Source organism: Marmota flaviventris, chromosome 5 (assembly GCF_047511675.1).
Source record: "Marmota flaviventris isolate mMarFla1 chromosome 5, mMarFla1.hap1, whole genome shotgun sequence".
NCBI lineage: Eukaryota > Metazoa > Chordata > Mammalia > Rodentia > Sciuridae > Marmota > Marmota flaviventris.
The window spans coordinates 147325683-147351242 of record NC_092502.1 but is presented as its reverse complement, the minus strand read 5'-3'; the positions used below and the strand labels follow the sequence as shown (position 1 = coordinate 147351242).

At 35.3% G+C, this 25560-nt stretch overlaps 1 protein-coding gene, 1 non-coding gene and 1 pseudogene across 4 annotated transcripts in view; 2 read left to right on the top strand and 1 right to left on the bottom strand.

Moving 5' to 3' along the window:
• Wdr70 (WD repeat domain 70) overlaps positions 1-25560 on the bottom strand; it is a 289453-nt gene that overhangs the window by 64165 nt on the left and 199728 nt on the right. The window lies entirely within an intron of this gene.
• Positions 13907-14378, top strand: LOC114093476 (low molecular weight phosphotyrosine protein phosphatase pseudogene; annotated as a pseudogene).
• Trnav-cac (transfer RNA valine (anticodon CAC)) lies at positions 23154-23226 on the top strand. The gene has a single exon. It is a non-coding gene; the product is annotated as a tRNA-Val (tRNA).

The following is a 25560-nucleotide window of genomic DNA, read 5'->3' as shown; positions in this document are numbered from 1 at the left end:
AGGGAGGAAAGAGAAGCCAGGTAAAGCCTGGTAAGGCTGCTTGGCCATGGTCTTTGAACCATGATCTCTAAAGTTAAGTAGGAGAATTCTAGGGATACAGGACATGTTACCGTGCTAGAGGACTCAGACTATAAGAGACTCAAAAGTGTGAAATAGCATATAACTTGGGAACTATGGGTGGGACTCAATAATAGACAGTAGCAGATAAGACTGAAGAGCTAGAGGTCAGATCATTAGCAGCTTCATATTCTCTTCTACGGAATGTGGATCTTTATCTTGTCGGAACTACTGAACCTATGAAATGTGTAGGATACAGAGGTCAGGTGATCATATCAGTATTTTAAAAAGCCACTCTGCTTTTTTAGTGGTAATAAAAGTAAACTAGAAACGGGAAGCCTAAGCAAAGAGATGAGTCAGACACTTGCAGTGCCCTAGGTGAGAGCCTGAAGCTAGGTAATAGGGAAGTATGTAAGACAGCAATTCAAGTTGTACTCAGTGCTTTGGTAGGGGTGGTTCCAGTGAATTTGTGAAATGAATACAGCAAATAGAATCCACTCTGGGTAGAAATCTGACAATGAAAGAAGGAAGAGTTGGAGGAGGATTCTGTGAAATGAAATAAATGAAAAGCAGAAACTTGAGCATATTTTCTAGGAGCCAATAGGGATGAAAAGGATAAAAATACAGGAAAGGGAGTAACTGATAGAATTAGGTCTCAGAGGAAGCAGGAAGGACATGATCAAATGCACAGGTGAAAGGATTAGTGAGGAGCTAGAAGAAAAAGACCTCTTCCTTGGAGACTACAGGGAACAAGGCTGAGAAACCGAGGTGGGATGAACACATTTATATAAGTGAGGGTTCATAATCCAGTACTTATTTTTTCCATGTGAAGGAAAGGAGGTAACTGAATAGGAATTGGGCTCACAGGCAGAGGGGGGGTTGTAAGATGAACCAAAAAAGAGCTGGGAAAGTTCAAAAACACCCAAAATGATGAATGAATGACAGACCTCACAAGAAGAAAGGAAGAGATTGCTAAAGTGATAAGAACCAAGGAGAAAACATATATTATAAATCTGGAATGGTACCAACCTGCAAAACTGTGGTTTTTCTCATGTTGGACATAGAACCAGAACAAAGGAGCAAAGAAAACACATTGCTGGGATTTCAGGGAAGAAAACAGAAAATAAAGCAATTTAAAAATATAGGTAAAATTTATATTGTAGAAGTCAAATGATCTTTTGCCTTTTCTTCAAGGATTATATTTCTGAGTTAACTGGTTGAAATTCGCCTTTTTACCTCAGAAGTCAAAGTTGTAGTCAGTGTAATGCAACTTTAACTTAGTGACTCTTGTACAAAATTAAAACCAGTTTCCCTTTTCAAAATGTATAGTTTGTTAGAGAAAATACCCTCATAATAACTAAAAATGAGAATAACAATATTTTGTTTATTCTAAGCATTGCATTAACTTATTTGAAAAAAGCAGTTCTAATTTCACTTTCAATTTGAAGCTAATGTTTACTGATTGCCTTCTAGGTCCATGGCATTGTGTCATGCTTATGAGAACAGATGCAGAATACAAACCCTAGCTTTAAGAAGAAATAAACTATAATTCATATTCTCAGTGTTTTAATAGTTTTGCTTGTTCAAATCTTATTGTATTTGATAATGATCCTAAAGATATGACATTTTAATCAAAACCACAAAACAAACAATGACCTAGTAGTAAAAACTAAATGTACAATTAAAGCTAAAAATAAAATTGTATTTTCATCTATTTTCTAATTTGAAGAAGAGAGAAGATAAAATAAATGAATAGGAATTTTTAACAATCCACAGGTATTCAAGAAATTGGGGATTCCAGTTATCTACTACTGGCAGGAGAAGGAAACCTTCCTACACCCCTACCCCTTCCCTATTCAGAGAGAAAAAGGAAACTCGGGACACTTGCTGTTTCCCAAGACTTCCCATAAACATGAATCAGAGTTTGACTGTTATGAAGAAAAGGGCAGAGGAAATCCACATGTGTTCTGTCCAACATGGTAGCTACTTACCATATGTAGCTACTAGAATTGTGAAAATGGCTACTGTGATTAAAAAACTGATTTTTAAATTTTGTTTTGGTTTCCATCGAAAAAGTTACACATACTAGGCTGCACAGACAGAAATGCTTCAATTAAAAAAGCAAAGATTTTTATGTGTAATAAAAAAGCAAGACTCAACTATATGAATCTACAAGAAACTTGTTTTAGGTTAGTTTAAAAGTAAAAGAGTGTGAAATATGTTACACCAGGCAAAAACAAATCAAAAGAAACCTGGAGTAACTGTTTTAGAGGACAAATGTTATTATGTAATGATGAAGGGGCCAATTCAGCATGAGACATAATTCTAAATGTGCGTGCACCTAATAAAAAGCCTTAAAATACAGGAAGAAAGGAACTGAAAGAAGAGTAGACATATCCACAATTATCATTTATATTTCAACATTCCTCTCTAAGTAACTGATAAAACAAGTAGACATAAATTTAGTAAAGATAGAGGAGACATGAGCAATACTATCAAACAAGTTGACCTAACTGACATTTATAGGACACTGCATCCCAGACAGAATACATTATTTTCAAGTTTAAATGCAACGGTTCCTGTGACCGACTATAGTCTGGACCAAGAAATATGCAAATCTTTATAATTTAAAAGTTTTGAAACCATGCAAAGTATATTCTCTGACCATAAAAGAATTAAAATTGAAATCAATTAATAATTTAGAAAAGAAAAATATTTGGAAATTATGCCAAAAACTTCTAAGTATTCCACAGCTCAAATGAAAAATCACAACAGAAAATATTTTATATTTATTAAAAACATGAACAAAAAGTCAAATTTGGAGGAATTTTTATGAATGAAATGTGTCCCCCAAAATTCTAACACCCAAGGCTTTGATATCTGGAGGTGGGGCCTTTCGGGAATGATTAGGTTTAAATGAATTTATGAGGGTAGCCTCACAAAGGGATCAGTGTCCTTACAAGAGAAAGCAAGACCAAAGCCTGCCCCTCCCCCACTTGTTTATGTGTGGTCACAAAGAGGAGACCCTCTACAACCAGAAGAGGCCTTCAGCAGGAATCAAATCTGCTGGCACCTTGATCTTAAAGTCCCCAGTGTCTAGAACTGTGAGAAATAAATATCTGTTGTTTAAACCACAGTAACTATGGTATTTTGTTATGGCAGAGTGAGCTATGACACAAAGTTTAGAGAAGAATTTAAAACATTTAATGGATAGATTAGAAGACAGGTTTCAAAAGTCCTAAGGTTCTACTTAAAGATATTAGAAAAGGAACATAGAAGAAAGAAAGAGAAAAAAATCAAAAGAGTAGAAGGCATTGATGAAAAGGCCCAAGGCAAGGGGAGGGGAGGAGGGGAGGGGAGAAAGAAAGGAAGGAAGGAGAGAAAGAAAAGAAAGAGGGGAGGGAGTGAAAGAGAGAGGGAAGGAGAGAGGAGAAGAAAGGAGAAAAAAGGGAAGAAAAGAGAGGAGGGAAGAGTGGGGGGAATGCAAGAATTAGAAACTGAAATCAAGCATACCATTTAAAGAGTATCATAAAGGTGCAAATTAAACAGAAATCTATCAAACATTTACTTCATTGGTTAATAACAGATCAAGACAAAAAACATCAGTGCTATTACTTTATTATAGTATATCACAAACAGCTAAGATGTATTAACAATCTGTTATTAATAATCAAGTACCTTAAAATCTGTGTATGTGCCAATAAAGAATTAGGACATGCTTTTTTCCCCCTCAAGAAATTAAACAAGTCTCCTAAATCACTTTCTAAGAATTAGTTGAAGGGAAAGTGATGCAATGAGTTGTGTACAGATTATTAAGATTCCTTCTATCAATAGAAAATACAATTAATACTAAAGAATCTTCTAGTAAAGAGATCATACACGGGCCCAAATGAAAACTGTCTAAGCCACTTCGTCAGGCTCTCCCTTTATTTAAATGATGGTCAAAGAGAACATGAGAAGACAAAAATGGAAACATTCAGTTTTATATTAAAACAAAACATAAACCAAGGCTGGCAAATGGTTAGAGGATGGAAGGGGCTGTCAGCCTATAATCTGGACTTTTGACCATTTGCAGATTTCATATTACTTATTATCTCATTTATTAATTCGCCCACTCTCTATATACACATTTGGAGCACCTAAGCACTTTTGAAGCTGGGGCTAGCTAGGCTAGCTCCTATTTAGGGGAACCCACAGTGGCATGTACAAGGTGCACCCTAAGGGCTCTCGCAGGGCTGAGAAGAAATGGTGTGTTAGCTTTTCATCAATGTGACCCAAAAACCCCACAAGACCAACATAGAAGAGGAAAAGTTAATTTTCGATCATGGTTTCAGAGACTCAGTCTATGGTCAGCTTGTTCCATGGCTGGGCCCAAGCTAAGGCTGAATGGAGTGACAAGGGGGCAAATGTGCCTTTCCAGGGTACACCCCCAGTGACCCATCTTCTTCAGCCACATTCCCACCTGCCCACAGTTATCTATCCAGTCAGTCCATCCAAACTAGGATGGGTTGATTATATTACAGCTCTCATAATCTAATCATTGCACCTCTGAATATCTCTGCATTCACACAGGGGCTTTGTGGGGACACCTTATATCCAAACCATAACAGGAAATGACTTAACTCTGCCCAGGAGGAATGAATGTCTTTACAGAGGTGATGACATATATAAGGGAGATTTGAAGGATAAACAGAAGATCAACAGACCAAGCAAATGGGCAAAGCATATTATAGGCAGAGGAGGCAATATTTCTAAGGTAAGGAGTGGGAGAGGGCATAGTGTATTTAGAAATGACAAGCTATTGTTCAATGGTGATTTTCATGCTGCCCCTTCTCACGCATCTAGGACTATAGAGTTTCCATTGAGAAGCTATCTTCTGTGGATATATGTCTTACTAACTAGTATCTACAACATTTTGTGAAAAAAATGAGAGCATATGTAATTAAATATTTTCCATTTTCTGTATGAAACAGAGATAGCATGGGAGCATTAATCTATAATCACAGTAATCTATGTTCATCAGCTTAAAAACTCACATTTGATTAAAAATAATGATTCACCTAAACAATAAAAAATAAGTTTGGGTTTCCCTCATCCCTCTACATAATCTTTAGCCCTAATTCCTTTTCAAAAAGTTATTGTTCAAGTATAAACACATTAATTATGTAACTACAATGAATGACATGATCAAGGTGTGTGTACCGTGGTATTTGTTATGACAGAGGGTATCAGTGAAAGTAGGCAGCATTTTTTAAAGGAAATACAATAAAATGTTATGCTTTTAAAATTTAGATTTGAAGACATTACAGTTTCAGTGGAAGACAGATTGACAAATGCTGTTGCTCCATATCGACACTTAATTGGCTCTTCCATTCATACCATCTCACAATTACTGAGTTTCTACTGTAAGAGAAGCACTATACTTTTTCATACTTTGAGGAGCAAGATGACTACATCAGGGACCGTAACTGCAGAGATCTCCCAATCTTACAAAGGCGACAAAGGCATATAGGTGTGAATAACAAAGAATGAAATCACTGCTTTGGTTACAAGATATAAACAATAACTTACCTTACAGGACTGTTTATTAAGCACTTACTCTGTACCAGGACTAGGCTAAGTCCTTTACTTATTTCATTTTGTTTTCATATCCATTTCACAAATGAGAAAATAGGTTATATGCTTAATTAAAGCCAGGATTTAAATCTACACAGTCTGAATCTGGGATCTGATCTTTTATCTATATCTGACACAAAATGTTTGGGGTAGAAAGAAAGAAGCAATCATTCCTCTCCCAGTAGACTGATTGAGAGAGAGAACTCAAGAGACCTGTACCTTGGAGTATGGTTTTCCATGGCCATGGGAGGTGGGAGGAACTCTCAAGGATGAGGAAACTACCCACTCAAAGGTATGGAGGTGGGCAAGTTTACAGCATGTTTTAGAAACACATACACACTGTTCTGGTGAGAATATAAAAATGCACAATGGGAGAGAAGACTTACTGGAGGAATTAGATTACAAACAACAGCCTACACAACTTTACTTGGTGCCACTGCAGCAATGGCCCCACCAAGGATGTGGTCTCCAGGAACTGTCTTGTCCCCAGGATCATCTCAGCCAAATGAGTCTCAGTTTTCTCACTATCAAGACACACTTAGTAGCATTCTCTTCAAATCAGCACAAATGAAGTTGGAGAGGGATCTATTTAGAGATAAAAGGCCCTCTCTCTTTCAAAGCTAATGGGAAGTAGCCAGTTAATTCCTTTAACACTTTGCACCTATAAAAATAAAGCCTATTCTGTTGTTTGATACTCCGAAAGGCCTCAAGGAAGTCTTGTTCAAGGAAGTGTTGCTGTTTGAGGCAGGATTTTAAAAAAAAAAGTGAGTGAATGGGCAGTAGAGAAAGATAAAGGAGAGTTTATTTCCCTCCTCAAAATAGGGAGGGAAGCATATGAGAGAGAGTATGTGAAAGACCAAACACATGCATGGTTTTGCCCTTATATGTCTGCCCTCCCCACCTCCCATACCCACTACCCCAAGAGTTTAAGAATGCACAGGGTTTCAATTATCTACCGGGCAAACAATCCCCAAATTTCACTTCGTTTCATACCTTGCTCTCACGAAGTCTTTTATGTCTAATGATAAATGGATATCTTTATTTAGATATACTATCATCACCTCCAAACAACATTCCTAGAACTACACTCATACATCTTTACCTCTAAACCTGCCCATAATCTTGACTTTTTAAAAAATTCATTTAGTTCATTTCTCAGTCACTAAGCATTATCTTTGACTCTGACCAAGTATTCCTTAACATCATCTTTCTCTCACATCCAGTACCTCCTTTTGGTGACTAATATACGTCTATACCCTCGGAACTACCAATACATGTTGATAATGACATAGTAAGTGAATCATGCTGAATGTGTATGAGCTTCACCACTTACAAAGCACTTTTATATTTACTATATTTCATGCTTAAAACAACCCAGTGATACAATTAGGAAAGACCCTTGTGTCATGTCTATTTTCCAGACACAAAATCCACAAAGGATCGTAAAGAAAAACTTGAATGTCACCATCTCTTGGAAAGACTTCCATCTTCCACTTTATACTTTGCCTAAGCTATTCTCTTTGGAGAACTTGTCTCTTTCCTTTCTGCCAACCTTATAGTTATCCTGAATGTCTTAGTCCAAGCACTTGTCCTACATGAATCTCTTCTGGTGATCACACAGAACTATTTTTATAATATATTTTTAAATTTTATTTTCATAAAGTAGGGCACAGAACTTTGTTTTTAAGAAAGTTTACCACTGAAAATTCACATTGTGTAGTTTTACCTCATTTCTAAATGATTTCTAAAGGTCATTTAAAAAATCCCTTAGTGGCTATTGACAAGTTATTAATGAAAACCAAATTGATATCATAATAGTAACTAGTAAGAAGCAAAATTCAACAGGATCAATGCAATTTAAAAGAGACAAAAATAAAAAATAGTAGAGAAAATTCTTGCTCCAAATTATCATTTTTATATATGAAATAATATCTTCATATTTGAAAATTTGTTATTTTTCCTTTCAGTAAGAGAAATTTAAAATTCCATGAATAACAAACTACAAAGAAGTTAAGTAGTACTCAACTTTATAGAGTTGTTTAATTCAAAACTGAAGAAATATTCCAATCTACTATTTTTGTCCATAAACTCAAGATGATACATAATTGGTGAAGAGAATGTCTGCTGATGTTTTAAGTTGCCAACAGATTACCACTAAAAGAATAGCCCTCTTTCTCTGGAAAATATTATTCTAAAAAGAAAAAATGTTATTTACTAATTCAAGTCAATATAGGGATTCATCATGTGAATTTCTAAGTTATGGCATCACTCTAGGGTGGACTAGCTGCATAAGGACAGATGAAAACAGAAGGAAATTCAACATGCCTGAAAGACCTGGTATGATATAATGTCTTTCCTGAAGAGAACTGCAAGGGCTTCGAGCTGGAGATAGAGCACGGACAACAAGACAGACTAGGTCCCTGCTCTCATGGAGCTCACAACACATCCTGAAGTAATTTGTCCTCTACTTTGGAAGTGAAATACATAAAATACCATGCACACCTATTTATGTTATTTTAACATTAAATTTAAATATACAAAATTGCTGAGCCTCATTCCATATGAGACTTTTTCCTATAACTGATAAAGGACATGCCCCTATGTACGCCCCAGCCTTCTCACACAAACATACACAGACACACACACACACACACACACACACCACCCATATGATGTTATAGCATTAGCACAGACTGGTGCTCATGGTACTCACTCTGAAACATTCAGAGATAAGCCACGTCCTAATATTGTATAAGAAGAGAAGAAATGATATTTTAAACATCTTCCATAAAAACAGACAAAAGAGGGGATTAAAAGAAGCAAATAATTAAAACCTGCAGTAAGACGATGAACTGTTATTATAGTTTTCTTTAAAGAATCAGTTATAGGTTTAAATTTTTGGTTTCTATTCTATCTAGTTTGGAATCCAAATCTAGACACATTAAGGTTTAAAAATTATTATTTTAAATAAAGATGTTTTAAAGATATTTCAATGTACAAACTATTAGCAGCAGCTCTGCTGATACCAGAATACCCAGGAAGGCATTATTAGTACTATTTTACCAAATAATGAATTCCAATTGAAGAATCTAAATACTCGTAAAAATATCAAACAAGTCGGATTTGGGTCAAATATTCTAACTATAAATTCTACAACAAAGGTACATCTGAATAAAACTAAAAGAATGCCCTCTTAAAAGAATGCAGAGACAAATAATAAAAACTGAAGTTTCAGGCGGCTGGGGTGTGGGCTCAGCGGTAGAGCGCTTGCCTCCCATGTGTGAGGCAGTGGGTTTGATCCTCAGCACCACATAAAAGTAAATAAAAGGGCTGGGGATGTGGCTCAAGTGGTAGCACATTTGCCTAGCATGTGTGAAGCACTGGGTTCGATTCTCAGCAACACATAAAAATTAAAAAAAATAAAGATAATGTGTCCTCCTAAAACTAAAAAATAAATATTTTTTTAAAAAGTAAATAAAAAAATAAGAATACTGTGTCAATGTATAACTAAAAAATAGTTTTTTTAAAAAAACTGAAGTTTCAGGAATCTAATAAGAAACATCTCTTGATGTTGGAGAACACCAAGTGGAACCAAAAGTTCATAGTCATGTTCCTGACTTTCAGGAGCACACTCATAGCAAAAGTACAATTTTTTTTTTTTCTTGAGAGAAGTATCGACATTCAGTCAATACTAAATGACACAGTTAATGTGTGGACATGTGGATACTTACCTGATGTAGGAGAGCATGAACTAGGGAAAATGGCCAGATGAGTTTAAGAGTATCACAGGCAAAATACAAAGACAGGACACTTGTTCCAATTGGTAATTGTTTGGTATTTTGTTTTTGTTTTTCATAAATATAAAGCTCCTAAGTTCATTTTAACATACAGGCATAGCTTAGTAAGACTGCAAGTATCAACAGGTTTTCAAAAGTAAAGGTGTTATTTTTCTCTTATGAAATACAAGCTACCTGGAAAAGCGAGTACTAGCTATGGTTTCAGGTCTCATGAAAAATTTCACAAGGTTTGGGCAGGTAGCCTTGCACCGATGTATCTGGTTACAGTCTGCATAGTGTCATGACAGTCACATTATATAATACATGGCTGGAAAAGACCTTACCTATTTCACTACTACTTAATTTTTCTATAACTGTTTAATGGCAACAACCACTGAAACAAAGATTTAGCCTTTGTAAAGAAATGCTAAAAAGGGAGTTTTTCTTATTTTATCTTTTCATTTGGGTAAGGGTAGAGACATTTTAGAAAAATCAAAACATTATTTCCCAAAGAAAGTCACAAAATTGAGGCCTAAAACTTTTTTTTTAACTATAATGTTCATTTACTGAGGAGCAATAACTTACCTCTTAACACTATATTTGGTAGAAGGCCTGTTACTTGAGGTTTAAGATGTCTAGATTTACCAATTTACTAGCAAACAATCTTTAAGAAAATATATCCTATATACTTAATGCTCACTAAAAAGCAACCAATCCTCCTCCCCCTGAAACACTATGAAATCAATGCAAAAATCAGTTTTGAATCATAATTTTATAAAAAACTGAACAATAGTATTTATTTAGTAAAGAGTTTAATTTATTCTTCCATTTATAAAACTGATAAAATTAAAATTAGAGCTGGCAGTAAGTAAATGAATCTCTGAATTATTAAAGACATAAAACATGTTCGTGATGAGTATTTATTGCTCTCTGGTTACTTTCTTCCTATGCCACTCTTCTTATTACTTTCTCTGTCTCTTAGGTAAGCAGGCAGAGGTAGCTGTCTCACTTTGTCAGTCGTCACTATGTACTCCTAGGCATTGTGCTTCCCTCAGGATTCTCTTTTCTGCTTCTAATTATATAACTATTTCCTGGTTGTCACATGTACCTGGTATGTGTCATATCTGGACAGTTTCATGCTGGAACTATTCTTTTTTAGATCATCTTAAATGGGACCCCTTAAATATCTGAGTATAGAATTATAATCTATATGCTCATTTTCAACTGTCATTTTAAATTTTGACAACAGAAATCAAGATTATTATGTCAAACTTAAGTAACAATAATGAGAATATAATTCTTATTTTCTAATCCTAAAGAATTTAAATTTTTCTCAGTAAATTAAGACGGTGAAGAGATAAAGAAAGGAAAGGAAGAATAAATGCTACTAAGTATCTAAAAGAAAAAAACAGAATTAATACAGGAACAGAAAAGCAGAGGAGAGGTGGAGAGAACAATGCAATAGACTAAAGGAACTTAAAATGGGAAATTAATTCTCACCAGATAGTTGATCTTGAAATAAATATTTATTAAATGAGTTTTACTAATAAAGAGATACCTACCTGCTCTAAGAAAACAGAGACCACACTTTTTGGCAATTGTCCTTTTGAAATTCCTATAGGTATATTAAAATAAAACATTATAATGAAAGTTACAAAATCTGAAGCTTTTAAAGTTACCTTTAATAATATTTCATCCCCACAGATAGCCCATAGACTAGGCCTTTCTAAAATAGTGGGTATATGATAGTGGGTGTAAAAAATAAAATTCTATGCTACTGTAGAATAAACACTATTGGTATTTAGTCATCAATACCTCTAGCAGAAAAATGAGCCTGATGTATTTACTTACTAGAACTAGGCAGCTATTATAGTGGAATAGAGTCTGGAATAGAAATTCTAAGTATAAGAATGAATGTTACGAATTAGAGAAATAAAAGAGAAAAGGTTGAAGGTCGTGTTCTTTAGTGGTTTGTAGTGCTGGCAGAACTAAGAAAAAAAATAGTTCCAAAAGCCAACAGCAGTTTTCTTATAATGAACAGAGTAATGGGAAACAAGTGAATTGGCAATTATGCTAACTCAGTGAGGCAGACTGTGTTGAGGGTGTAGACTTCAATATCCTCAGATTCTACTGTCCTCTGGCTGATGAAAAGTCACTCTGTAGAATGTTAACAGTACCTCCCTATACTCCAATTTTATTCAATTGAGCATAAATTTTGTACTTTTTAACTATTTCATATTTCTAGCTTAGATTACTGATAGAAGAAAAGTTCTAATTCTTTCAGGAGACAGAAAAGCACCAAACTTGTTTCCTTAATTTCATCCTTAAAATAACTGGTGATTTTTCATTTCATACAGTATTTCCAAATTTGGAAGGACAATTTAAAATTTCCTGAAGTCAAGAATAAGTGCTGCTTTAAGATCAAAAGGTAAGCTAATACAGAGAGCAAGTATCTGCTCAGAGTTTAAATCCAAAGTATGACCTACTTTTAAGACTTCATAGCCTAAAGGAAAAAGTCTTTAGATCTAAATGTCAGCATGTTCTTTTAAAATTATTATTGTGATTATTTTTAACTCTAACATTCTCTCAATGAAAAAAAACACACAATATAGTCTATTTATCAAAAACTAGTGAATACCACATCAAAAAGAGAGAAACATATCTATAGAAAACTTATGAAAAAAAAATGTAGCAGCACTGACAATTGACCAGAACCCTCGCTACCATATTCTAAATGGTATTTAAGTTAAAATAACAAGATTTCAATGGAATAGTTATCTGTGAAGTTTAAATGAAATAGTTACTTGAGAAGCTCTTAGAATTTTTTAACTAATAAATTAAGACAAAGCAATGAAAACCTTTAGTTTTTCAAGGTTATTACAATCACAGTAACTCTCTATAAGCACTGTATAAGAAAAAAACACTTCTAAAAATATAGATTTCAGAAGCATAAAATAAAAATAAGAACAACAACAACACCAAATTTCAGTGAGTTGTGATAAGAAATAGATGAAATAATAAATGTAAAGAGCTCAAAATACATCTGATACCCAAAAAAGATCAACAAATAATAGCTATTCTTTTATTTTGATATGACATAGATAATTTAAAAGTAGGTGAGTACTGAGAAACAGTTGCCAATATTATTAATCTTCAGGATATGTAAATAAGTCAAAGATATTTTTCAAATCAAAGGAACAACCACTTTGTCACCATAATCACCACCAAAGAGTGTTGTAGAACCAAAGTCAAAAGAGCTGCTGCCCTGAAGACATCTATAATCCAAACCAGAGGACACCAGCCTCAACTCTTTGTTGAGTAATGATAACCCTATTCTCAAAAGCTCATTATAGATTAGAGATGATTTTAGTGATCAGAAGTGATAATCTAAATTAGATTGGATTTTAATTCACACACTTCTATAGTACACATGGAATTCATTCAGCCTCAACCAACATGTAAAAGGCTAGAGCACCTGACAGAGAATTATACAACAAACTTTGACAAGAAAGAACACAAGAGCCAAGAAAGTGAAGGAATTAAGACTTAAAATTCATATGTAAATAAATTTCTCAGGGCAGAGTTCCTGGATCTACACATGAGATAGAAAAAGTACTTAGAGAGTAATTTTAAACTTTCCTATCTTACCAGCAATCCCAGAGAGAACTCTGGCTTTCCTTTAACAGACTGCTAACTGACTACAATAAAAATTTGAGGAAAGTTCTAATGAGTCTTCAGAGATAGAAAATGATGTTCTTATCCACTGGGAGGTAATGGTCATATTATACTAATTAAAACTGCCTCGCTAATTCTTAGTCACATAATCAGAACATTGACATTGTGGGGTAATTTCTCAGGTTTTTCCACTACAGTGTTATGAAATCTTTCTCCAATAGGAGAAATTTCAAAGCACTGACATAACAATGATGCTGTTTATTATTTAAATAAATAATCTCACTGGGTTTGTTTTTATGTTTTCCATTTCTTCCAAAAGTTTTAGCTTGCTCATCCATTGGGCAGGCAGTAAATAGCCTAATTTTGTTCACTGGGAATTAAATTATCCATTTAATCAAGTTAGACCTTTTTTTAAAAGAACCATGTGTATTACATTATTCTAGAAATACTTGAAGATAACTAACAAAAGCTAATATTTTAATCTTCTTTATGAAAACAACAGATCCATTACCTTCTGAAGTCCATGTGAGATATCACTTTCGCCTGTTAGCAAATGAGCTAAAAATTCCTGTGCTGAATAGATTCCAATAACTGTCAAGAATAAAATTGTTTCACTAATAATTCACAAAATCTGATCTTAGATCATAGTATCAGTGTGAACTTTCTCCTATAAGATATATGCTACAGAGGTTCACCAAAAGAAAAGGTACTACTGACAGGAAGAGGGTATCAGAATTTGACATATTCAAGTCAATCAGGACTTAGGACCTCATCAGGGGAAGATGGACAAGCAGGTGCCTTAGTTGGCACTGTTTGTGTGTTTGGGTAACATATACCAATCACACACTATAGACACAGTTCTCAGAAAACTAGTAATTGTTCAAAACATTTCGGATAGCTGAAGGACAGATAGTGCAGTGACATGCACATATCCCCATGAAATAGAAAACCCTCTTTTTCACTGATGGCAGAACTGCATGAAGAAGCATGGTGTTCCCATGAACCACACTGCCCAGCAGATCAACCAAGAAGAGTTCACCACATTTGATCATATTCTAGTATGGATGAAAGCAATCTGAGAGATCTGAATAGAAAAAAAAGTAATCAAGTTAAAGACTATAAAAGTTAAAACTGAATTAGTTGGGAACTATGATCTACAAAAATAAAACTCTACTCCAGGAATGACTCTGATATTGAGGCAGTGTACCAGCAATAACCAGGTGCCGCAGAGTGTTCCTGGAGAAGACCCACTAAGGAGAGGTCCATGCCCTGATGAAGGACAATAGCTACTCATGCCTACGCTAAGGCTCTGCATTTTCTTGTGTCCTGAAGTGTAATATTGTTCCACAGCCCAAGGACCCACCCATTTCTTTAGTTGACTTATTGTTTCTTATCTTTAAAAAAAATTGTAAATGGAAAAAAGCTATATTTGGAAAAAGTTAAAAATCTTTGATTCAGAAAATTTGTGGGGAATATTAAATGTTCTTAGCCCAACTGAATCTCCAATTTCCTCCAATACTAAAAACAGTGGAATTGGGGCTGGGGTTGTAGCTTAGAGGTAGAGCATCTGCCTAGCATATTTGAGGCACTGGGTTTGAGCCTCAGCACCATATTACAGATAAAAATAAATAAATAAATGTATAAAAAATAGTGGAATAAACAACATATAGAACAACAAAACAGAACATAATGAAAGAAAACATGACTTGATGGCCCAGGTCAACATCTAAGCCCAGTGAGACTTAGATAACCTAGTCTACTTTGTGAGTAAAATTGTGTCGACAGCCCTCTGCTCACCTGTGCAACCTCCCTTATTCTGCCTTCGATTTCTTTGTTGAGTAATGATAACCCTATTCTCAGAAGCTCATTATAGATTAGAGGTGATTTTAAGTGATCAGAAGTGATAATCTAAATTAGATTGGATTTTAATTCACACACTTCTATAGTACACATGGAATTCATCATTAGCACCTTTAATATTTCTTGATTCTTGTTTTTTTAGATTATTTCAAGGGAAGTCAGCTTATTTGAACTACTTTGCCCTTGAAAATTTAATTATCCAGAAAGAAGAACCTTTATGCTGGTTTATCTTATGGTCACTTGAGGAATATGTCTGTTTTACATGTTCATGTAACCTAAATGTTAAATACAAATTGGCTTAGGTGGGGAGATTTATTTTTTAAGTACTGGGGATTGAACCAGGTACTTTACCACTGAGTCACATCCCCAATCCATTTTAGTTTTTATTTTGAGTCAGGATCTCACTAAGTTGCTTAAGGCCTCACTAATTTGCTAAGGCTGGCCTCAAACTTGTGATCCTCCTGCCTCAGCCTCCCCAGTTGCTAGGACTAAGGAGTACACCGTGTCCAGTGGGAAAAAATAATTTTAAAAGCTGGAAAAGGTTCTATTATATTGGCTAAAATGTTTATATGTATTTTCATCAGCATTAATAAACTTATAAGCAAATATAGGTAATTTCTGTGCACTTTGAGATAACTAATCTCAAATTCATTTATATATTTATATCAGGAAAGGCTGTTTTCAAAATCAACTGAGAAACTATAAAAATACAATTAAGATATTTAAAAAATCAATCAGAAAACAAACATAAGCTTCTAAGCTAATATGATAATCAAAACAATACTACCTGGTAAGTACTGCTCTAAGCACTTTGTGTGTGTATAGGTTTGTGCATATGCTTTAGTTCTCCTAATAAGTCTGGGATAGGTATTATTATTATCCCCATTTTATAACTGCAAAATCTCAATTAGTTAATAAGTGACAGAACCTGGATTTCAATCCACATATGTCTTCAGAGTCCACACTATTAACCACTGCACTATGACTGAAACTCAACTCACTAGTTCATAAATATTTATGAAATACTGAAAGGTACACACAATCCCAGATAACTCTTGCAACATAAATTCATTCTAGTGGAATAGAGATAGAAAGATACTATATCTAAACTTCTGTATATCAATATATATTGATTGGAGTTCTCAATTGTAGCAGAAAACTAGAAATCCCCAAACTGCTGGGAGAGCTACAAAACCAAGTTCAGAAAACCTGTGAGAATAAGGAAGGCTTGGCTCAGATAGCAGTCAAATTTAAGACCCAGGACTAGCCTGGAGCTTAGCACTGACACCCCACAATGGGGATGTGACACTACTAATGGCACTGCTGCCCCTGAAAACTGGATGTTGCCACTACTCCTGCTGCCACACCAGAATGCATTCTTCCCTCTCACCAGCTCCTGAATGAAAGCGCAGAGTTGGTGGATTGGATTAGCCAAGCCTAGGCTGGAATACTTGCATTCTAGTTGCATAAAGGAGACCCTGGAAAGTCAGCATTTGGCCTTTTTGGCTTTGGGAGTTGGAGCTGTGCTTTGCTTCCAAGACTTGTGTGGAACCCACTTAGAGGCACAAGGAGATGTATCTACACTCTAGAAAGTCACTTTTAAAAGGTGAAGCATTTATACATAGGCTTCTTGAATGTCTTTCTATTTTAAGCTTTTACTAATCCTTAGAGATATTAAAGACCAAAAGTTTACCTCTCTATTTATTAACTAGATCTTCTTACTGTCCTAAAATTATTTCTTTCAAGAAGCTATTGAGGTTAATATCCCCAGGCTTAATGGGTGGGTGTGTGGGAGAAGAAGGTTCATGTGTGCTCACTTAACATGTTGACACCAAAGCTGTTTCAAAAACATTTAAAGGTTAAAATACAATTTGCATCTCTTTAATGTAATTCTATACTTATATCAGTTATTAAAAATATTACAGAATATTCCCATATATGTGGCTAACCAACTTCTAATGTTAATGTCTACCATAACTGTAAGACAAGTACTGAAAATGCAGGAAATTAACACTGATAGAATTCTATTAACAAATGTATAAACTTATTCCAATCTCAAAAGTTTTTCCACTAATGTGCTTCTTCTGGTTCAGACTGAATCCAGACCACACTACCTTTAGTTGTCATGTCTGCCTAGTGACCTTCAATCTGGGAAGTTTAGGACTCTGACAAGTGTAACGAGTACCAGATGGTTTGTTTTACAGACTATTTCTCAAGTTGGACTTGTTTGATGCTTTCTCTTTATTAGGGTGAGATTTTACATTTAGCAAGAATGTAAGAGAGGTAATGGTATACCTTCTGATGCACAGGAGGAACTATGTGATGTCAATATGTCCTATTATAGGCAACATCTAGTCACTTGGTTATGCTGGTGTCTGCCAAGTTTCTTGAGTGTAATGTTACCAATTCTTCCTTTGTTGCTGATAAATATCTTGTGAGAAAATACCTTGAGACTACATAAACACCCTGTTTCTCATCATGCCTTTGCCTAACAAATTTGAGCATTCATCAATGATTCTTGACTGAATGATTATTACTGTGAAGTTTGCGTCACAGTGATTTTTCTATTTCTATCATTCTGTCTATAATTATTAATTGGAATTATATTATAAGTAAGAGTTGTTTCTTCTCTTTAGATAATTTATATTAGTATTTGTTCATGGAAATTTAATTTATCCTAGGGGTATAGTTCATAGAATTATCACCATTGAGAGCTCTTGAAAGTGGTTCCTATGTCCTTTTGACACATCCCCATCATTTTTCAAATCTACTTTAATTTATTTTGATTGACTATTAGCATTGGGAAAATATATTCCAGAGTGATCTCTATCAGACTTAATTCCTTTATTAATTATCTCTGCAGAACAAATAAACCATTTCTAGTCTTATTCCCTTTTCATTTTGATTTTACTGAATTTTTTCTCATTGAGATTTATTCTTCCATTTAAATACACTGAGAATTTCTTTGTGTGTGTGGCCACAGCTCTATCATATCCACTTCTGTGGGTTCAAATATTGTAGATGTAAATTTTGAGATAACTATTTGTACCAGGAGGTAAAGTTTTAAAGGTCATTTAGCCCCACTCATTTTACAAAACTGTAGACTAAGACATGGAGAACTCAATTTACTAGAAACAGCTACTTTTGAAGTACCAGTGGCACAAGAGCTGGTACAGTGCCCTTCCCCTAAACTACACTGTTGTGTCCTCTCCCACCCCTATCAAAACTAGTCCACAGACACTGTGAGAAATAAGTCTCTAATGAGGTATGCATCCAAAAGTAAACCTCATCCAAAGTTGACTACAGCTGGATGGAAGCTAGTGAAGATCATAGTTCAACCTGGGCCAGAGGTGCAAAGCAAAGTGGCAATACGAACACAGGAGGCACAGTGTCAAAACATGCAAATTAAATCAGCAAAAAGAAGGAAATTAGGTCAATACATCTTAAGTTTTCCATGCTCCCTCCACTTTGCAAAGGCAAATCTCCTACCTTGACAGGAGGCCTGGGTCTCCATTTACTCTTTAAGTCACTCATCCCCCACTTCTCAAATATAAAACTTATCGAATCATATCACAGGTCTCTTATCTATCTCTTTAGCCCATTCTATGGTCTCTCTTCTCAGTCCTTATACTTGGTTGGGTTCTCATCACCTCTTATTTGGGACTAGACTCACATGTACCTCTTACTTATCCCCTGCCTCTTGCCTTAATTTCCTCTAATCTATCTTCCATATGGACAACAAAATAATTCTTAAAAAAAAACCCAAAAGTATTCTTAATTTATCAACATAAAAATAATACTACTCTTGCTTAACACCAGTTACTAAAAGTGGAAAAAATAGGCTTCCTTCTCAACACTCATCCCATTCCAACGGCACCATAAGTGGGAGGGCAAATCATTATGTGGGGCAAAAATAGAGATCTGTTTGAAAAAACACAATCTATCCCCTGCTTTTGTGACACACAGAATACAGAAAGTAAAGCTTGACAGAGTCTTTCAGACAATTGGAAATCACAAAATATACTAATTTTTTAAATGTTGAAAAAAGCTCCCATACAGTACAACATTGAATATACATGGTTTGCAGCTCTGTTCAAAATGCTCCTCAACCTACGCTGAGGTTGCATCCCAATGAACCTACCACAAGTTGAAAATACTTTAAGTAAAAATGCAGTCAATATGGCTAATCTACCAGACTTCATCATTTAGCAACACAGTACCCTGTAGAGCATGGCTTGTTTACCCTGGTGATCACATGAGTAACCAATTCAATAGCTCGTGAGAGAATCATATCACAAAACACATATCATTAGCTCAAGAAAAGATCAAAATCCCAAATTCAAAGTATGGTTTCTGAATGTATACCATTTTCATACCGAACAGAAAAATTTTAAGTCAAATCATGATCATGAGTCAGGCACCATCTGTACAATTCAAGTTTCTACCCAGAGGGCTACTTTCTAAGAATGTGGATATAGGAATAAAATGGAGAAATTTTTTTTTGGCTTACCATATTTTGTCTAACAAAAGTATTCTTAATTTATCAACATAAAAATAATAACCACTGTGTATCCTCCTATAAATTCAAACTGTATTTCAGTGAAATGTCTAAAACATCATTTTCCTCTTTGAGACACACATTTTATGTGTGGGAAAACATTCAAGGCCCATCCAAGTATCTTTAGTATCTCCATATGTTTTAACTCAGAGGATTTGGAAAGCTTGCTGTGCTACTAAATGGTTTATAGGCAAAACTTCCTAGGTTTAAAAATAAAAATAGAAAAACTTCATCTGGCTACTAGATCTAGTCAGTGACAAAAAAAATCCATTTAAGTTATGGCCACTTAGGCTTAGTAAAATATCTTTAACTTTATGCTATTTCTGTAATCTTGATTCACTATCTCAGTAATAAAATAACACACAAATATAGTACAGGATAAATTATCTCCTATAATATATGTAGACTTGTCATTCTATTTTCCTTAAAGGAATAATACAAAAATTGGAAGTACTTTAAGTGATAGCACTTGGAAATACAGCTAAAGGGAAAAGACTGGTCACTCCTTGCCTGAGTACTTGAGTTTGAACTGATCTTTCTTCTTTAATCATTATTCTATTTTAATTCTCCTTAACTTTTACTACTTTTTACTATATTCTTTCCCTTCCATTTCTGTATCTAATCCCCGTTCACCTGATCCTCAGTGGGCTGGCAGTGAAAAAGTAGGATTTTTCTGTGTATACCAGATCCTCTACCAGATATGTTGTTCTTGATAATTTCTGGTTTTTGAACAACCTCTAAAGGGAAATGAGTCCTCAGACTCTCCCTTGCTGGCAGGGCCTTCAGTTGAAGCAGATAAAGGGATCCTACAAAAGGCCCCAGAGATCATGATTGAAAATAGGCTCTGGAGCCAGACCACCTGGAGAGAAATCCCAGACCTACCCACCTCTTACTATGGTACCCTTAGGTAAATTACTCAATCTCAGTTCATTTAAAACAGGGATAAGAATACCAACTTCACAGAGCTGTATAATAAACAAATACACTGAAAGTATTTAGAATAATTCCTACTAAACAATAGATGGGCAATGTTAAGTGCTACTATAATAATTATTACAACTACTATAACTAATATTACTATCATCACTGCCATTTCTAACGTTGAGCTAGGTAGCACTGGGGAGGCTGTTGAGTTCTCTGGTCAAGCTCTGTGTCACATTAGAATAAAGACTATAAATGTGAATGACTGAATGCACACTTGTTGATCTTCAACTAAGTACCAAGCATTATTCTGTGCACTTTTGCAAAGTTTATTTTATTTGATCCTTATAAGAAGGTAGAGATGAAGCTTATTATTTGGGTGAGGAAACTGAGGTTAGTCAGGCAAAATATTCTGTTTATCACACCAGAGCTACCTCTGGGAAATTTGACAAAGAGATAAGCTACACTGTGTAAGTCTAGTCTGTTCATAATATTAGCTAATATTAATAGTTTTTATTTTTAAAAAACTACAAGTTCCAAACAAGTTAAGTTCAACATTTTGAACACTTGTCTATTGATTGTTACCAGTTTTAGTGTTAATTATGCATAAATTCATTTTCACAAAAAAAGATTTATATTACTTGAAAGTAGTAGCTGTATCTTTAAAATTCTCAATGCATCTAATTTGTTGTTTGGTAAATACTTGATTTTTTTAAATAATCAAAAATAACAATGAAAACTGCAATCACCCATGCCTAGCAGAACACACACTGTGAATCCCAGGGATGCAATTAAAGAAGATCCAGGGATAGAACTGCAATCCCTTTAATACTAACGTAAAGAAAAGGATGAGTTCATGTGTACCATGAGATAGTTTAGATGATACAGATAACAGTATTAAATAGCAGTGAATCTGACAGTGAAAGGTATTGTGTTTTTTTTAAAATCACCTCTAATTCTTCTGAGTATACAAAGCAGAATGTCTTGATTTAGTGCTACTTTGTTTTAAAACCTGCATATAACACTTGCTAATATCCCCTTTTAACAATGAAAAATCTCAGACACAGAACACTGACAGTAGTATCAAGCTGGTATTTGTAATTACTTTGTTCTTCATGCATTTTAAAAAATTGCTACATTCTATGTTACACTTGTTATTATTACAATGTTTCCTGTAGGAATAAGAGGATAAGGAATGATTACTATATAGGTATGGCTGCTTCTAAAGGTTCTTGAAACAAGAGAAAGCTGCTGTACTTCAAATGGTTAATTTTATGTTAAGCGAATTTCACCTCAATTTTTAAAAGTATTTAATTTTTTTAAATAAATCAATTTTTAACAATGAAGTTAAGCAATAAGGTGATATATACATATGGCAAGAATTATGAAAGCAGTATGCATACAATGAACTTTGGGAAACATACTAAGGGCAACTGAACTAGATTGGTATAGGTGACATTCTTGGGGATGATCTACAGGAATCTGATGGGTAGAGCCTGCAAACTAATTTTGGTAGCTTTTCAAGACATCATGCATCTAGCACATTCTAACTACAGTTGATTCCTAGTGGCATACCAGATGTGTTCAAGGGCTTGAGCAAAAATCCCAAGGCAGGAAAAATATCATTTGCATCCATCTGTTTCTTGTTCTGAATACTTGTGTTCCTCTTCTTCTCCCTCAGCATTCAAGTGTCTTCAGTATTGATTTTCTTAGTTCATTAATGCCCAGTTTCTTCTGTCTTTGATTCTTCATCCCAAGTTCTTAGGTTGTTTTGTTTGGTAGGACTAGAGACTAACCCGTAGGTACTCTATCACATCCTCAGGCCTTTTATTTTATTTTATTTATTAATTAATTTATTTTTTGAGACAGAGCCTTACTAGTTGCCCAGGCTAGACTCAAACTTGCAAACCTCCTGCCCCAGCCTCCTGAGTGGCTGGGCTTACAGGCAAGTGCTATCACTACCAGCCCAACTTCTGTGTTCTGAGTGTAGTCTTCAGCTATGATATGAAAGGATTAACATCAGTCCTTCCTACTTCATAAGGCTGCTGGAAGAGATTGTACTTTGGAGTATGCTTTAGAAGTGTTACTCTAACTCATTAGTGGGTCATAAAATCAACTCAATAGATTATAATTGACACTTTACAATAGAATAGAGCAGATTGAAAAATATCAGAGTATATTTTACATGTCAACATTAGAAATTGTTATGGTAAACTTCAGGGTTCTTTATCTTGTTTTTGCATTTTTAGTGCTGGGCTTGAACATATCTCTCATTATAAGCACAGCTCTACTACTGATCATTCCCACTGTTTTCACTTTTATATATCTAAATCTGTGCAAAGACTAGTATAGAGCTGATCACAATGAAAAATGTCATTTTCTGTGGTTAAAAAAAAAAAACCTTTGCAAGTAAGTCCTTTCTCTCTATTATATTTTCAGATGGAAAGAACATAACAACTGTTTTCAAAATTAACAAAAAAAATGGGGTGGGGGGCAATCACTATTTGATGAATACAGTGGTTGGCTCCTCAGCCACTTGCACCAGAAAAATAACTCCTAAATAATTCCAGGAAAATAAATACTACAAATATTTTGAAGCAATGAAGTTTGACAGAATAATATAATGCCCTTTGAGTCTAACAAAATATAAATAAAAGCTTCTGACATTTTTTAAGAAATGTGGTAGGGTTGGGGATATAGCTCAGTTGGTAGAGTGTTTGCCTCACATGCACAAGGTCCTGGGTTCAAACCCCAGTAACCCCCCATACCCACCCTACACACACATATGGTAAATTACAAAGACTTGGGTAATTAGTAGACAGAAACTAAGCAAAACAAAACAGGGAGAACTCACTGTAGCACCAAGAGTTGAGAACTAAATTATCACTGGTTGCATCACTTTTCCAGTTGCAATGAATCAAAGAATAGGTTAAAATAGAATGCACACAGACCAGAGAACTGTTTTACATTTTGGCTCAGACTTCACTTTCTGTATATAAAAACCCTACTAGTGGCTCTATTAAATGAACATTTAACATTTACTATTTTGTTTATAATGGTTAAAACAGTAATGTTTGGCCTCATCAGCTTACAAAATAAATCATAGCTGTCCTGAAGCTGAGAAACATGGTTTAGGAAATACCTCTACTAGAGAGAGGCATCCCTTATATAGGCTTTCTAGAGATGATAGTCGTCCTGCAGAGAGTCTGACCATTTTAGACGACATAACAGCCTAATCTAGACAACTGCAGAGAGGACTTCACTCATGTTTTGTAAGATGCCAAGTCTTTTCTTTATCACTTAAAGATTAGGGAGCATTTACTCCATGTTGCACACTGATAGAAAGACACTAATAAAAATAAAATTAACAGTTCAAAAATAGCTAAAATAGCACAAAATAAAAACAGATTTCCCTGTTTCATGCACTCCAAATGCTCAACTCTCCCAAAGCTTATTATTATAAAATTAGCCACTATGACAGGGGGTGAACAAACGTGTTCTGGGAATTAATTTCCAAATCAAATTCTCTATGTTATACCAATATACAACTCTCTAAAAAGACATAATTTACTATGGAAAAAAAAAATGAGCTTTACATTAAATATCCATTTGTCAGCTTTAGATTAAAAAATTATTCAGAATCTAAATATCACCTCCACCACCATCCTAAGAAATTACCTGGATTAAAGTCTGAAATTGCCCTAACCAATGTCCCTGTTTCTGCCTTTCTTTATGTATAGCCATTCTATAGACAGAGTGGCCAAAATGACTACTTTCTAAATGTAACTTGGATCTTGTCATTCCTCTACTCAAATCTCTCCATGGCTTCCCACAGACCTCAGAAGACTATCCAAGTCCTTTTAATACCACACAAGGCCCTATTTGATCTGATAGCTTCCCATCCCAATCTGTGCAGAATAACTGAGAATGCTTGGCTCAGCTCCTCACATTTCCTTCTTAAGGTGTGAGGAGCTTCTAGAGAGCAATTCTCCTCTGCTCCTCCCCATCCCATCTTCCTGGGCAGCTGTGACCAGGGCCAGACAGGATGGGCAGATCTGTCCCATCCCAGGACCTCCTCGGGGTATACTTCTGGCTTTCCTCCTCCTCCTCCACCTGGCCTTTGTCTATCATACTTTAGTGACTAGTCTTATTTCCTACTCTGTTTAGAATCCAGGTAAGGAAGAGGGGTGTTAATAACAAGGGTTAACTAAAACCTAAAACATTGAAACACATATGTGCAAGGCTTGCACATCTTATAGTTGGGTACAGAAAATAATCTAGAAATTCTCATCTCTGGATGACGTAGGTATAGGTGACTTATTCTTTCCTATGCTTTTCTATTTCTAGATGAATTACTTTCTAGATGCGTTACTTTGGCAATCAGAAAAAAGTAGGCAAGATTAAATTTCTCTGAGGCCATTAAATAGAACAAAGCTTGGGGCCATATTTCAGAGGAAATCATGACTATGTCTTGGATACATAGTCTACTGAAATGAAGACAGAAATCTCAAATGACTGTCTCTAATCATGACTACACACAATGAAGATAAAAAAGCCTTACCTTCCCAAATCCGCCGATACCGGCCTGTGTGGTACTCAGGCTCAAAGTAGGCCTGGGTTCATCCCTCCACCAGCAAACATCCTTAGGAGCCCAGCCTCTGGCACAGGACCACCCCTTCTGACCAGCAGAATACAACAGGAGGCCAGGCCCGGCCCAGATCCACCCACACCAACTTGCATGGGATCCAGGTCCAAGTTAGGTCCAAGCTCGCTGCCCCCACACCTGTGAGCTACATCTCAGAGTAGGCATCCTAAAGAGAGTGTGAGATGCATCCTTTCAGCCCCATCTCTGTAAGACATTGCATCCATCTTGGGGCACCTCAACTATGATCTTGAGTTACTTCAGTGATTGCCGCCACCATCTTTAGTTGCAGTAGCATACACTGAGGGACACCATCAGGGTCTCAAAGCCCAACATCAAAGTGAATACAGACAATCTACATGGGTACTACAACAATATAGGGTAGAAACTATAATATCTCAGATCCACACTGCAAGAAAGGAAGACACATAGACAACATGGAAAACCAAGGGAGG